This window comes from Triticum dicoccoides, chromosome 3B (genome assembly GCF_002162155.2).
Source record: "Triticum dicoccoides isolate Atlit2015 ecotype Zavitan chromosome 3B, WEW_v2.0, whole genome shotgun sequence".
Lineage (NCBI taxonomy): Eukaryota > Viridiplantae > Streptophyta > Magnoliopsida > Poales > Poaceae > Triticum > Triticum dicoccoides.
In genome coordinates, this window is record NC_041385.1 from 330,861,345 (window position 1) to 330,876,700 (window position 15,356).

Consider the following 15,356-nt stretch of genomic DNA (forward strand, 5'->3'; position numbering starts at 1 on the left):
GACTAACTACCAGATCCTGCCGAGGGCACAAGATCGTAGCTGAGTTAACAAGCTAAACGTCAAAGTTCACGCGGAACTACTAGTGAGACTGAAGTCTCTCTGCGAAAACATAAAATAGGTAAACGTGAGTACAAATGTACCCAGCAAGACTTACATCAGAACTAACTACATATGCATCATTATCAAAAAAGGGAATGGTGGGGTTTAACTGCAGCAATTCAGCTTTGACTCAGTGGCTATCCTAAACTACGACTACAAGTAACTCTTTTGAGGTGGCGCACACGAGTCCACATATTCACCATTACAATACACCACTATGGATCCGCTCCCGTCTCCCTACGAGAAGGCCATCCATAGCACTCACACTTATCTTGCGCATTCTAGAGTATCCACTTTCACTTGTCTATGAACTGTACAGGCAACCCAGAAGTCCTTTACCATGGACACGACTATTCAAATAGATCATATTAACCCTACAGGGGTGTACTTCTTCACACACGCTCTCGCCACTTACCGCCATGTACACGTCATGTATCTTGGCAACCTTCAAGCGGAAGCCTAGCGAGGGTGTCAGCCATGACTTGACTAACCACACAAGTCTCTCGTCCAGGTTTATCGCCTATTCAGGTTCCATCCGCAAGTATATCCGGCCGGGGTGTCGCTCACGGCCCCAAATGATGTCTGCAGGGTTCCCAAGCCCACCTCGACGGGTGGATCTACGCTTGGTACACCGTGCCATGATGCCTAGTCTGTCCCAAGCCCACCTGTACCGGGTGCCACTTGGTACACTAGTACCACTACCTACAAACACTAGAAACTAGTTGCAACTCCTGGACAGAGATCAAGTCGGTTAATAAGTCGAGAGAGTCAATTAAGGATCCCAATGTGTGGTAGTAGTTGTTCATGGATCACAAGCACAGAACTCAGTTCCTGAGGACGGCTTCAATGAGACAACCCACCATGTACCCCTACATGGCCTCTCACCGCTACCTTTACCAAATCGTGTTCTCACACTTAGCTCACACACAGTAGGACATGTTCACACACCTCCAATTCATCCCCGATGAATCAGACCTGACTCAACTCTAAGCAGTAGCAGGCATGACAAACAAGCATGTATGAGTAGGCACATCAGCGCTCAAACAACTCCTACTGATGCTAGTGGGTTTCATCTATTTACTGTGGCAATAACAGGTCATGCAGAGGAAAGGGGTTCAGCTACCGCAGCAAGTAACAAATATGCCGTTGTTGTCCTAATGCAGTAAAAGAGAGCAGGAGTGAGAGAGTGGGATTGTATCGGAATGAACAAGGGGGTTTTGCTTGCCTGGCACTTCTGAAGATAGTATAGTTCTTCATCGGTGTCATCGAACTCATCGTCGGTACACATCTACTGAGAGGGGACAAGCACCGACAAACAAAGAAGAAACACAATCAATGCAATGCACAATATGATGCATGATCATGACATGGCAATATGTTGTGATTTGGGCCAATGCAGCTAAGAACAGAAAGGTTTGAGCTTATTTGAACCAAAGATTCAAATTCAAACTCAAACTATGAATTCATAAAGTGCATTATCATGTTTTGATATGAACAGCAAGGTTAAGTTGCTTAAACATGCATGAAACCAGTGCAGATGGATAGATTGGATTTTTTTGATCATTTTTCATATATAACTTGTTTCATTTGGAGCTATGGTTGAATTTCTATGAATTTTAGAAGTTTGGGATATTTTCTGAATTAAACAAATCATTTAAGATTTATTTAAATTCCCAAAAGGATTACTGTGTCAGCCTGACGTCATCATGACGTCAGCAGGTCAACGGGGCACGGCCTGGGTCAAAACTGACCAGTGGGACCCATTGGTCAGTGACCCTGTGACATTTAGTGTCACACACAGGTGGGTCCAGTCAACAGCCACGTCAGCGAGGTCAACGCCGACGCGTGGGGCCACTGTGTTTAGATTAAACTTAAACTAATTTTGTTAGCTGGTTAGTTAGGAAGTGGGGCCCGACTGTCAGCGAGCCAGGGGGTTAGTTAGTGGGTCAATTAGCCGCTAATGACGTGTCCACATCAGCACTGCCGGCGATTAGTCGCCGGCGACCTCAAGTCGCGGCGTAGCCCGCACGGCAGGCCACGGGGATGGCGGGCGAGGGCACCAGGAGGAAGCCCAGGCCCGTGCGCGTCTAGGGGAGGCCGCGGGGCTGTGGGGATGGCCTGTTGCAACGGCGACGGCGCGGTTAGCAGCGGCCGGAGCTTTGGCGTCCGTGCAACTACGGCCTAGAGGACGCAGAGAGGCCGGGGAGGAGGGGGGGTTGAAGCGGGCACTCACAGGGAGGCGGCAGGGGAGCTCAGGGGCTCGGGGACGCACGAACGGCAACGCAACGGCGATAGCGATCTGGCGGCCGTGCACGGAGAAGACGGTCGATGGCGTCGCTGCGGTTCGTCGGAGCTCGTGTGCTTCGACTTGGAGGAGCATCGGGTCGTCTCGGAGCTCGTGGGCATGGAGGAGGGGAGAGGAAGGCCGGTGGCCATAGTGAACGACGACGGTGGTGACGGCCGCGTTCGTGTCTGCTCGGGAGAGGGGCTAGAGGGCGATGGAGAGAGCAGAGAGTGAGGGGAAAGTGAGAGGGAGGCCTCGGGCCTCTCCAGACGCGGATTAGGATGAAGGAGCGGCCTCCAGCGCGAAGAAGGACGTGGCCGGCGTCGACGCGCGTGCGTCCAGCACGCAGCTGCTTCGGGGCGAGGGGGAGGGGAGGAAGACAACAGAGGAGGCTGGTGGTGGGTTGGGCCGCAGGTGGGCCAGCACAGGAGTTGGGCCAGTTCTGCTGTAGGTAAGCGCCAGGTAACTTCTCCCTCTCTTTTCTAATTCTTTTTTGTTTTCTATTTCTAACATTTGTTTTAATTTGGTTTTTGAACCAAACTAATTTTGTTGCTTCTAATAAATTTTGCAGGGACTAAGAGGATTATTCCAAAGCCCCTCAACAAAATCAGAATTATTGGAGCAATAAAGTATTTATAGTATTTATTTGCTCCAATTAAAAATACAATATGTGTTAATTCAACAATCCATAATGTCATGCAAAAATGTGCATCACCTCTGGTTGCTGTTTCCAGCATTTTCCAAAAATGATGAACATTTTTGAAGGCCATTTGGGTTCACTAAAAAATATTTTAGTTGAACCTGGTGGATGACAACTCGCCCCCACTAAACAATAATCTCGTCCCGAGATTCAAGACGTGAGGTAAGAAGAGAGAAGGGACACAAAGCTAATACGATCCTCCTGGTCTAGTTGCCCTTCATATGAACGTTAATTCCTTGCTTCATGTTGATCTTGATATCCTTGCTCTCGAGATATTCACCCAACTCGATGACGACAAAAGGATATTCTATAGGAAAATGATCTCCTTGAAGATCGAGCATCATTTGAAGGGGTTCGGGGAAATGGCATACTCAGTTCGGAAAGGAAACTATGGTTTTGAGACAACTCGGCAATGGAAGGCACATTCCGATTATTACCGAGGATTTAACCCAGTGACTGAGCATGCTCTCAAGAACTTGAGCATTTCCATATTCATCAAGGTCTTACCAGCATCCGTGCCAAGGATCCTGGCATCACATCATACTACCATGATGAACAATGATGGAGGATGCGGATGCAAAGGAAGATAACACCCTCTCAGATTTCACCTTAGCGAGGCCAAGGAAACAAAATCTGGATGATCAACCGAGAGACATTTAGCACTCCGCTTCTAATGTTCTCCTTGATGAGCTAGCGTATCCCATACCTAGATATGGTTTGATATCTAGAACATCAACTAAAAGGTCAGACTTCGGGAACACAAAAATCTATAAGGAACAACTAGGGAGTAAATCCTACGAAATCCTTATGGGGAGGTGGCCAACTTCCTCAATCAAGATACTACAACAATAGGTCTTCTGGCTGGGTGTGTTGGCCACGACATCCACTTTACCGGGTTACAGAGAGACCATTATTATAGTTCTTGGGAAACGTTCTAACCATCATATCTGCCTGAGATTCAGATCTGGTTGGGGTCAGGACATTCCAGACTCATCAAGTCTAGAAAAAAAAAGTTTGCAACACAAATCGACGAGATGATGTTGCGAGATTCTTGGGAGATGAGCTATGATAGCAAGCTCCAAAACATGAACAGGTTCCGCTACTCGCATGTGAACACGCTGTCTAGACAAGCATGACCACATAGTAGTCTTATAATAAAATACTATCGAGTTCAGGTGGGGAACCATCATCGAGGATATCGAAGTCTTGTGCACTTAAATTAGACTTCTTTACCTAGAACAAGTCAATCAGTGGCTTGGTGTGCTACGGAATTCATATGGAGTGGAGGTAATTAATCTACCAAACCATAGTATACTTTGCACATGCATGACTGACTTGGAACGATTCTAAAGGAAGCAAAACTAACTTTCTCAAATTCACGGCGGCAACTTGCATCAAATGCACATGAATGAGAGGAAGTCACTTCTTTCATACAAACATATACTTCATGAACGGGGCATGAAGAAAATGCTTACATAAGTTTCCGACACTAGCTGGATGTTCAACACGAATCATGGGGGAGACAAAATGCTGCTGATGGGCTCAACAGCAACTCATCGGAATTTCCATATCACTGGACTTCCACCATCATGTGAACACGGTGATAGCATTGGTCAGACCAAAAGATGTAATGGTGTATGCTCGAGGGATCAACCACGAGTAAGACGACATGACGAACATCGTTGGTTCTGATTTGACTTGACGATAGCCCATAGTCAAGTCAAAGTTTTGACAAGGCAATAGACCCAACAACTGATCACGAGGACCAATCGATGGAGATATCATCTTTCTTCAACACGCAAACACACACAGAAAGATATCCCTTAACATGAACTAAGTCAAACAAGCTATTATCTTCCAACTCTCCAAGTTGTTGTTTGGCTTAACCAACTAGCTCAGGGGTAGCCAAAACAAATTCTTGGAGAATGGGAGGTTTATAAGAAACCAACTTGATCACGAACTCAACATAGCCGTCAAGTGACAACATGGTTATACTTCCGAGAATACTTTCGAAAAATCACGAACCACCGATATGTTACCAAGCTCGAGAACAATCTTGCTTTTTAGAGCAAGACGATATAATCAAATAAGCAAGGGATTGAATAATCCTAACTCATTGATCGAAGAGTGCACCAGAAATAAGGACTAGATAGCACAATCTATCTTAGAGTGATGACTCCAAAACCGACACGCTAAGAATGAATTTATTGTCCATTGTCTACCAAGCAATGGGGTTGCTAAGAGTATTGATTTCCCACATCACGATTCACTTGTCGGCATTCTGGTTACAACAACACAGGGACCGAGGAATGAAAATGATGGCGAGAGTATCACTGTATCAAGAATTCATAAGAGGTGGTGCAATTCTCATGACAATCCTGACATAAAGAGGGTAATACTCCATGGAAGAACAGAACAAAAGCTGGATCGACATTTTGATCTGCGGGATACAACTACTTTGACCCAATCCCAGAGATGGACGAGGTACTAGAGTTTGTTTCTCCTAGTCATTCCGGAATAGGATGATTTGACGGACCACAGAGATAACAGGCATCGATAACACGAATGCATAACTACTCCTGACTATCAATTGATAGACGAGGGCTAGAAGACAACTAAAGAGGGACAACTCAAAGGAACATATGATTTTCTGAGTTGTGGGTGCATAGATTAGCATGTCGAACGAGTTCAACATATTTCTTCCGGATAACCCATGCGGAGAGGAAGGACTGGCAGATTCACAACTATGAATGGAGGACTCATCAAGAGCACTCTGGTTGCGATCTTTTGGTCCAAAGAACTTCTGCCATAAGTAGTTCATGGTACTTGGAAGAAGGATATACCACGAACCTCGAGGACTATCATAAAGGTTACTAATAACCTAAAGGAACGAGCAAACACTATCAACATGAAGTGAGTAGGGTGAGTTTTGGGTTCAGAACCCGGAAAAAGAATACCTACTAACTAAATGGCATCACGGGATGCTTTCAAGAATAACGGCCAGAATCATCATACTGGGAACACAAAACATGGCTAGATTACCTAGTGATCCTCTAAAACACCTAGGGTCATAATACTAGCTCCAACATATATGTCGAGGCAACAGAGTACCTCAACTGAGCAGTTTAGTGTGGTTATCCTGGCCTAAAAAGACCTCGGAACAAAAAGAAGGGATTTGCAAATGCATCAGACTATTTAGAAACCTGGGATGACTCGGACAGCATAATGACTGTAAATGCTCAAAAGATTTGAGACATCCTACAAAAATGGTGGCATAACCACTCAACATCACCATACCAAGGTTCTGAGTTCAATAGCCAACATACGGAAGTAGTAGAGACTAAACCGAGGGTTGAATCCAACAATCTTATGAGTCTACTGATTAGTAACACGTGATCCTGATAGAAAGAAGATAAATCCTAGTTTCTTAACCCCGTAGGAAAGATAAGATGACTCAGATCAGAGGGCATAAGGTATAAGGAGTAAAAAGAGCCTTACGTTCCATCCCACAATAAATTCCCTTATATAACTAAAGAATTTCTAGACTCAACTTCGACCAGTTTGGCTTGGTAATCCTACAGGCAATCAGGCTCTGATACCAAAGCTGTGAGGACCCTGATCCTATGCCACACCGATCTAGCATGTAACACATCATATCACTTTGCGGCCTCACGCACGGTATTCCCATGGGTGTCTCCTTACCAGGCCCGGGACCGTTTGCGTCTTTTGGCTCACGTATATGATAGTGTCGCTAGCATCCATATGACAAAGAACCCGGGCTGACATGGCTAGTCGTAAACCCAAATTGGCACTAACTTACAGGGATAGGCATACATGACTGAACAACGAACGTGTCGGTCAACAGCGAGCGAATCCGGGTTGTAGCAGCTGGGCTAGCAGGACTCCAGATAATCTGGGCTGTAGCAGGCTAACAGGACTCCGGTAGACACCGCGTGACATTTCCCTGAAGGGACAGACATAGGAACGAAGAAGGACACATGCCGGCCAGCCTAAGTGTTCCGGAGCAGTAGCAAGCTACCATGGCTCAGTGGAAGCACTAGGAGACATTTCCCGGTAAGAGAGGCTACCAAGGATAAACAACTAGGTTGTCAGATCCCACACATACCAAGCATTTCAATAACATACACACAATATGCTCGATATGTGCAAATACAACATGGCATCACAACATGACTCTACGACTCAAGTATTTTATTCAATAGGCTCTGAGGAGCGAGATATTACAAACATGGGTCTCACGACCCAACATTCAGAGCATACAAATCAAATCACATGCGGAAGCTTAACATGTCTGAGTATAGACAACTACAAATGAAAAAGGCTGAGAAGTCTGACTAACTACCAGATCCTGCCGAGGGCACAAGATTGTAGCTGAGTTAACAAGCTAAACGTCGAAGTTCACGCGGAACTACTAGTGACACTGAAGTCTCTCTGCAAAAACATAAAATAGGCAAACGTGAGTAAAAATGTACCCAGCAAGACTTACATCAGAACTAACTACATATGCATCATTATCAACAAAGGGGATGGTGGGGTTTAACTGCAGCAAGCCAGCTTTGACTCGGTGGCTATCCTAAACTATGACTGCAAGTAACTCTTTTGAGGTGGCGCACACGAATCCAGATATTCACCATTATAATACACCACTATGGATCCGCTCCCGTCTCCCTACGAGAACGCCATCCATAGCACTCACACTTATCTTGCGCATTTTAGAGTATCCACTTTCACTTGTCTATGAACTATACAGGCAACCCAGAAGTCCTTTACCGCGGACACGGCTATTCGAATAGATCATATTAACCCTGCAGGGGTGTACTTCTTCACACACGCTCTCGCCACTTACTGCCATGTACACGTCATGCATCTCGGCAACCTTCAAGCGGAAGCCTGGCGAGGGTGTCAGCCACGACCTGACTAACCACACAAGTCTCTCGTCCAGGTTTATCACCTATTCGGGTTCCATCCGTAAGGAGATCCGGCCGGGGTGTCGTTCACGGCCCCAAATGATCTGTGCAGGGTTCCCAAGCCTACCTCGACGAGTGGATCTACGCTTGGTACACCGTGCCACGGTGCCTAGTCTGTCCCAGCCCACCTGTACCGGGTGCCACTTGGTAGACTACTAACACTACCTACAAACACCAGAAACTAGTTGTGACTCCTGGATAGAGATCAAGTCGGTTAATAAGTCGAGAGAGTCAATTAAGGATCCCAATGTGTGGTAGTAGTTTTTCATGGATCACAAACACAGAACTCGGTTCCTGAGGACGGCTTCAATGAGACAACCCACCATGTACTCCTACATGGCCTCTCACCGCTACCTTTACCAAATTGTGTTCTTACACTTAGCTCACACACAGTAGGACATGTTCACACACCTCCAATTCATCCCCGATGAATCAGACTTGACTCAACTCTAAGCAGTAGTAGGCATGACAAACAAGCATGTATGAGTAGGCACATCAGCGCTCAAACAACTCCTAGTGATGCTAGTGGGTTTCATCTATTTAGTGTGGCAATGACAGGTCATGCAGAGGAAAGGGGTTCAACTACCGCAGCAAGTAACAAATATGTCGTTGTTGTCCTAATGCAGTAAAAGAGAGCAGGAGCGAGAGAGTGGGATTGTATCGGAATGAACAAGGGGGTTTTGCTTGCCTGGCCCTTCTGAAGATAATATAGTTCTTCATCGGTGTCATCGAACTCATTGTCGGTACACGTCTACTGAGAGGGGACAAGCACCGACAAACAAAGAAGAAACACAATCAATGCAATGCACAATATGATGCATGATCATGGCATGGCAATATGCTCTGATTTGGGCTAATGCAGCTAAGAACAGAAAGGTTTGAGCTTATTTGAACCAAAGATTCAAATTCAAACTCAAACTATGAATTCATAAAGTGCATTATCATGTTTTGATATGAACAGCAAGGTTAAGTTGCTTAAACATGCATGAAACTAGTGCAGGTGGATATATTGGATTTTTCTGATCATTTTTCATATATAACTTGTTTAATTTGGAGCTCCGGTTGAATTTCTATGAATTTTAGAAGTTTGGGATATTTTCTGAATTAAACAAATCATTTAAGATTTATTTAAATTCCGAAAAGGATTACTGCGTCAGCCTGACGTCATCATGTCGTCCGCAGGTCAACGGGGCACGGCCCGGGTCAAAACTGACCAGTGGGACCCACTGGTCAGTGACCCTGTGACATTTAGTGTCACAGACAAGTGGGTCCGGTCAATGGCCATGTCAGCGAGGTCAACGCCGACGCGTGGGACCACTGTGTTTTGATTAAACTTAAACTAATTTTGTTAGCTGGTTAGTTAGGCAGTGGGGCCCGACTGTAAGCGAGCCAGGGGGTTAGTTAGTGGGTCAATTAGCCGCTAATGACATGTCCACATCAGCACTGCCGACGATTAGTCGTTGGCGACCTCAAGTCGCGGCGGAGCCCGCACGGCAGGCCACGGGGATGGCGGGCGCGGGCACCAGGAGGAAGCCTAGGCCCGTGCACGTCTAGGGGAGGCCACGGGGCCGTCGGGGATGGCATGTTGCGATAGCGGCGGCGCGGTTAGCGGTGGCCGGAGCTTTGGCGTCCGTGCAACTACGACCTAGAGGACGCGGAGAGGCCGGGGAGGAGGGGGGGTCGAAGCGGGCGCTCACAGGGAGGCGGCAGGGGAGCTCAGGGGCTCGGGGACGCACGGACAGCGACGCCACGGCGATGGCGATCCGGCGGCCGTGCGCGGAGAAGACGGTCGATGGCGTCGCTGCGGTTCGTCTGAGCTCGTGTGCTTCGACTTGGAGGAGCATCGGGTCGTCTCGGAGCTCATGGGCATGGAGGAGGGGAGAGGAAGGGCCGGTGGCCACGGTGAACGACGACGATGGTGACGGCCGCGTTCTGGTCTGCTCGGGAGAGGGGCTAGAGGGAGAGGGAGAGAGCAGAGAGTGAGGGGAAAGCGAGAGGGGGGCCTCGGGCGTCTCTAGACGCGGATTAGGATGAAGGAGCGGCCTCCAGCACGAAGCAGGGGGTGGCCGGTGTCGACGCGCGTGCGTCCAGCACGCAGCTGCTTCGGGGCGAGGGGGGGAGGAAGACGACAGAGGAGGCTGGTGGTGGGCTGGGCCGCAGGTGGGCCAGCACAGGAGTTGGGCCAGTTCTGCTGCAGGTAAGCGCCAGGTAACTTCTCCCTCTCTTTTCTAATTCTTTTTTGTTTTCTATTTCTCACATTTGTTTTAATTTGGTTTTTGAACCAAACTAATTTTGTTGCTTCTAATAAATTTTGCAGGGACTAAGAGGATTATTCCAAAGCCCCTCAACAAAAATCAGAATTATTGGAGCAATAAAGTATTTATAGTATTTATTTGCTCCAATTCAAAATACAATGTGTTAATTCAACAATCCATAATGTCATGCAGAAATGTGCATCACCTCTGGTTACTGTTTCCAGCATTTTCCAAAAGTGATGAACATTTTTGAAGGCCATTTGGGTTCACTGAAAAATATTTTAGTTGAACCTGGTGGATTCCTTTTATACTAGGGTTTGAACATCCCCCATTTCAAGTTCATTTGAAAATTTAAACATGATGCACACATGAAGGCTAGCCTACTGCATACCAGGACTAGGGATGTGCCACCCCCCGAGTTAAGTAATTCCTACATGCAAGCACGCGGCGCCAAAACACAGCACGGGAATAACAAAGATAGCATAATAGTTAACGGCAGCAGTCCAGCACGCCCCTGCGGGGCCATACACTACTCTTTCATTGCGCAGGAAAGGGAGGAAAACAAAATAGACGCGACTTGCTCGGCACCGACTCGTGGCGAGGGCTCATACTGCCTCCGAAGCTTAGTCGGACCCCTCCTCACGCTTCACCGAAGCGCGACGGCGGGCTGACCTGCTAGCCCCCTCAAGGCAAGCGCGACAGCGTGGAGGCTGGTCGCGGCCACCGCTGGAGGAGCTGCCATCCGAAGGGGAGCCGCCGAAGCTTGGCGAACTGCGGACACCGCCGGCCACGTGCCCGCCTTCATCTTCATCCCGACCATCGCCGAGGCGGGGCACCCAGCCGTCGTCATCGTCTTCGGGGCAGCACCCAACGCAGCGGCCATCTTCTCCGAACACCCTCACGTAGAGGGTGGCATTGCCATCGAACTTGAAATGCAGGGTGCACTGCCGGCTCAGGCCGCGCTTGCGGGAAAACGTTTGCCAGCCGCGGGTCAGGGCCACATTCCCGGCGACGGAGATCCCCAGCGAAGCCCAGGAGGCCCTGATGCAGCAACCGTCCGCTTGAAGCTAGAGGCCGCTAGGAGCACCGGTCGGAAGTTCACCTGCAAAGAAGCGGGGGAGCTGGAGCCAGGTGCCGGTTGGGTCCACTGACCAACCGACGAACTTCGGTAGCACCTCCGCCGAGTGGAAGAGTGGCCTCAACGCGCCTCCCCTCGCCCACTAGGCGCCCATCGCCACGCAGGAGGTCACAGCCGCGATCACGGGGAGCCACCAAAGGAGACACGGGATGCTTGCGGAGACGACCCCGGCCGCGCTTGGGCGGGGGAGAGTCAGGCCCTTCCCGACGAGCCTTTCCATTCTCCGTGGCCGAGAACCTCTTCGGTGGCGCCACAGGAGGTGGTGAATGGCTAGGATGGGGAGAAAGAAGGAAGCAAGGAGGAAGATGTACAACGGAGGCTTGCGCTCTCCCGCCTTTATCGCCGGAGGAGGCCAACCGTCGGCCTCCACGATCGCAGGTAATCATGACCTGTTTCTGCATGTAGGGACTTGTCAAGCCGAGCAGTTGCCGAGGCGGCATGGGGAAGCGGAGATGCCCACGTCCACTCAACCGCCACGCGGCACCCAAGGCCGCAGGCTGATGGGGCCCGCGTCGCTCCGCACTTGCCCCTTCGCTTCTCTGCTAAGCCAAGTCCGAGCGCGCCTTGAGCCCGGGGGCTACTGTCGGAGTTCTGGGAATAGGGGTCCCGAGACTTGCCTGCCTGCGACCGGCGGCATGGCTCAAGTGGTGGCCCTGTACGGCCCATCTCCATCAGCACAAGACTCAACACCCTCGCGAGGGGCCAAGCCTCGCGGGGCGGACGACACAAGACTTCTTCAGGAATGGCCTCGCCAGGCAGGCTCACGAGGAGGTGGAGAGATCAAGGCAGGGTACCTCGCAAGCTGCTCATGAAGCAAGCCATGACGATCGGGACCAGGTGGGCGCCGACCTGCGCAGTGTCCTTTCTTCTTTAGTGCAAAGGGGGCAAGCACAGGCTTGGAGTACCGAGGCATCAGGCAAAGGTTACCATTTCAGTGCAACGAGACCAATACCAGCAGAGCGGCAGGATGGAGGTCACCGTGGAGCCCAAGGCGGCGTCATCGCCAGTGCCTTTGGCAGCCGAAGACCGACTTTAGTCAGGATAACTTGTACTAGATGTTCCCCTTTGAAATGGCCGTTGATGGCGCCCTTCCCGCGCAATATTTGGGAAGAGGCCCAGGGCCTCTATATATAAGGATAGCCACCACACAATAGGGGCATCTGGTTCGGCATCCAAGAGGCGATCGAACTCACCAAAGTAGTTCATCGCACCAGCTCAAGAACTCCTCTCGCGAGGCTGATCTTCCCTTGTACTGTTTATCATCAGCCCCTGAGGCAATCCACCACACCACACACTGGAGTAGGGTATTACACCACAACGGTGGCCCGAACCAGTATAAATCTCGTGTCCCTTGTGTTGTTCATCGTTTTAGCTTAGATTCTCATGAGGCGATCGGACGTAGGTCGGTAGGGGAAAGATCTTCATGCGCACCCCATAGTTCGAACCTAAAGGGTCTGCGAGAACCCAACATCCGACAGGAATTTGATCCAAATGAAGAATTTGGTCCATATGAGGACTTGGATCCAAATGAAGACTTTGATCCATATGAAGAATTTGATCTGGGGTTCCTATTCTTCACAGGTGGTGTCCTAAGGACATTCACCTGAAGAATTTCAAGGCACACTTTGGGAACCCAGATTTTCTTCATAGGCGGACCGTTCCTGCAGTTAGTTCCAACATATCGAGCAAATACTTCACCATTCAGATTTTTCAACAGTTTATAGTTTGAGTCAAATGACTCATCAGAGGAACATGAAGATTCACAAGTAAAGCCAGATAAAGTGGATGGATCTATGGGAGGAAAGTGGATTTCCTCATCATGGCCTTCCACTTGGGATAATCGTGACCATCAAAGATGGGGCACGATACTTTCTTCATACTCGCGGTCGACATAAATAAAACTCCAGGTGGTTAAACCAAAATCACACAGAACAAGGGAGTACCTTGCTCTAATACCAATTCGAAGTGCGTTATATCGACTAGAGGGGGGGTGAATAGGCGATTTTTTTAAATTCATCACTGAGGAAATTCTAGGTGAGGAATTTCTTAAGCCACGACACACTAGAAGCGGAATTAGTACTCAGATACAAGCATAACAGAGCAATAGCATAGTCATCATGATGAAATGAAACCAATCATAGAGTACAGGTAGCGTGAAAATAGGATAAGCAGGCTGAAGACAAAGTAACTGAAGAAATAGAGTTGAGGAAACAGAGAAAGTCTTCAGTCAAAGTCTTCAAACATTAATGATCAGGTTCATCAACACATGAATGAGGACATGAAAGGGTTGAGGAAATAGAACCAGTAGCTTGGTGAAGACAATGATTTGGTAGACCAATTCCAACTTCTGTGATAGTTGTACGTCTTGTTGGAGTGGCTGGGTATTTAAACCCGAGGACACACAGTCCCAGACAGACAATTCTCACCGTATTCTCCTTGAGCTAAAGTCACACAGACCTCGCCCAATCACTCGTCGTAAGTCTTCAGATGACTTCGAAACCTTCACAGACTTGGTCACTTGGCGATCCACAATTCCTCTTGGATGCTCTAGACCATGGAGCCTAACCATTTGGAGGATGCACAGTCCTCAAAGGTAACAAGCATAGGTTCCACACAAGAACATTCTCTTCAGTGATGCTCAATCACTTTGGGTTGTAGGTGTTTGGGTTTTGGGTTTTCCTCACTTGATGATTTTCGCTCAAAGTCCTCAGAGGATGGGATGCTCTAAATGACAAGTGTCAATTTCTCTTGGAGCATCCAACCAACTAGTGGTTGAAGGGGGGCAGCTATTTATAGCCTAGGGAGCAGCCCGACATGATAAGACATAAATGCCCTTCAATGATATGACTGTTAGGTGGGTAGGATATTTTGGACAGTTGGCGTGTAGCAAAGCAACAATCGGAAATTTGATCTCTCAAATTCCTCAGGGCTATCATATTCCTCACTTGTAGACAATCCACACTGGCAAATTCCTAACCCCTCAGTCAGAGCAAATTCCTCAAGGAACAAAAGATCTTCAACTCTGTTGCTGAAGAAATTGACTGAACTGTATGAGATTTCCAAAGGCTTCACTCGAAAGGATTGGATAGGTGTAGGCTTTGAGATGAGCATCACTTGGAAAGTGTTTCCTTAGTTTTACCTTGACCCCCTTTAGGAGTACAGTGTTTCCTATGACTCAAGAAAGAGAAAATGAAACTACGAAAACAAAAGTTTTCATGCTTCATAGTCCTCGCATGAATATACAAGTCTTCAAGGTCACACCAATTTCCTCACTTTGAAAGTCTTCAAGAAAACCAAAGTATTCAGCTAAAGACATACATTTTCATGGGTCAACTTTCATCGTAAATATCAAACTCCTCATCGACTTATAGAGCATGTGTACACTCACAAACACATTAGTCCCTTAACCTATATGTCTTCAATACTCCAAAATCATAAGGGGCCCTAGATGCACTTACAAGAATCATCGTAACAAGAAAATAAAGTTTCCACGATCTGATCGTAGAGGCAAATATTTGAGTTACGAGTATGGACTTCATCTAAAACAATGTGGAATAGTTTCATAACTCACGCCACCTAGAACACCAATGCGTAATGGTGTGTCCGAACGGTATAACCGTACTTTATTAGATATGGTGCGATCTATGATGTCTCTTACCGATTTACCACTATCATTTTGGGGTTATGCATTGGAGACAACTACATTCACGTTAAAAAGGGCACCGTCTAAATCTATTGAGACGACACCGTATAAATTGTGGTTTGGCAATAAATCTAAGCTGTCGTTTCTTGAAGTTTGGGGTTAAGACACTTATGTCAAAAGGCTTCGGCCTGATAAGCTCAAACCCAATTAGAGAAGTGCGTCTTCATAGGATACCCTAAGGAAGCAATT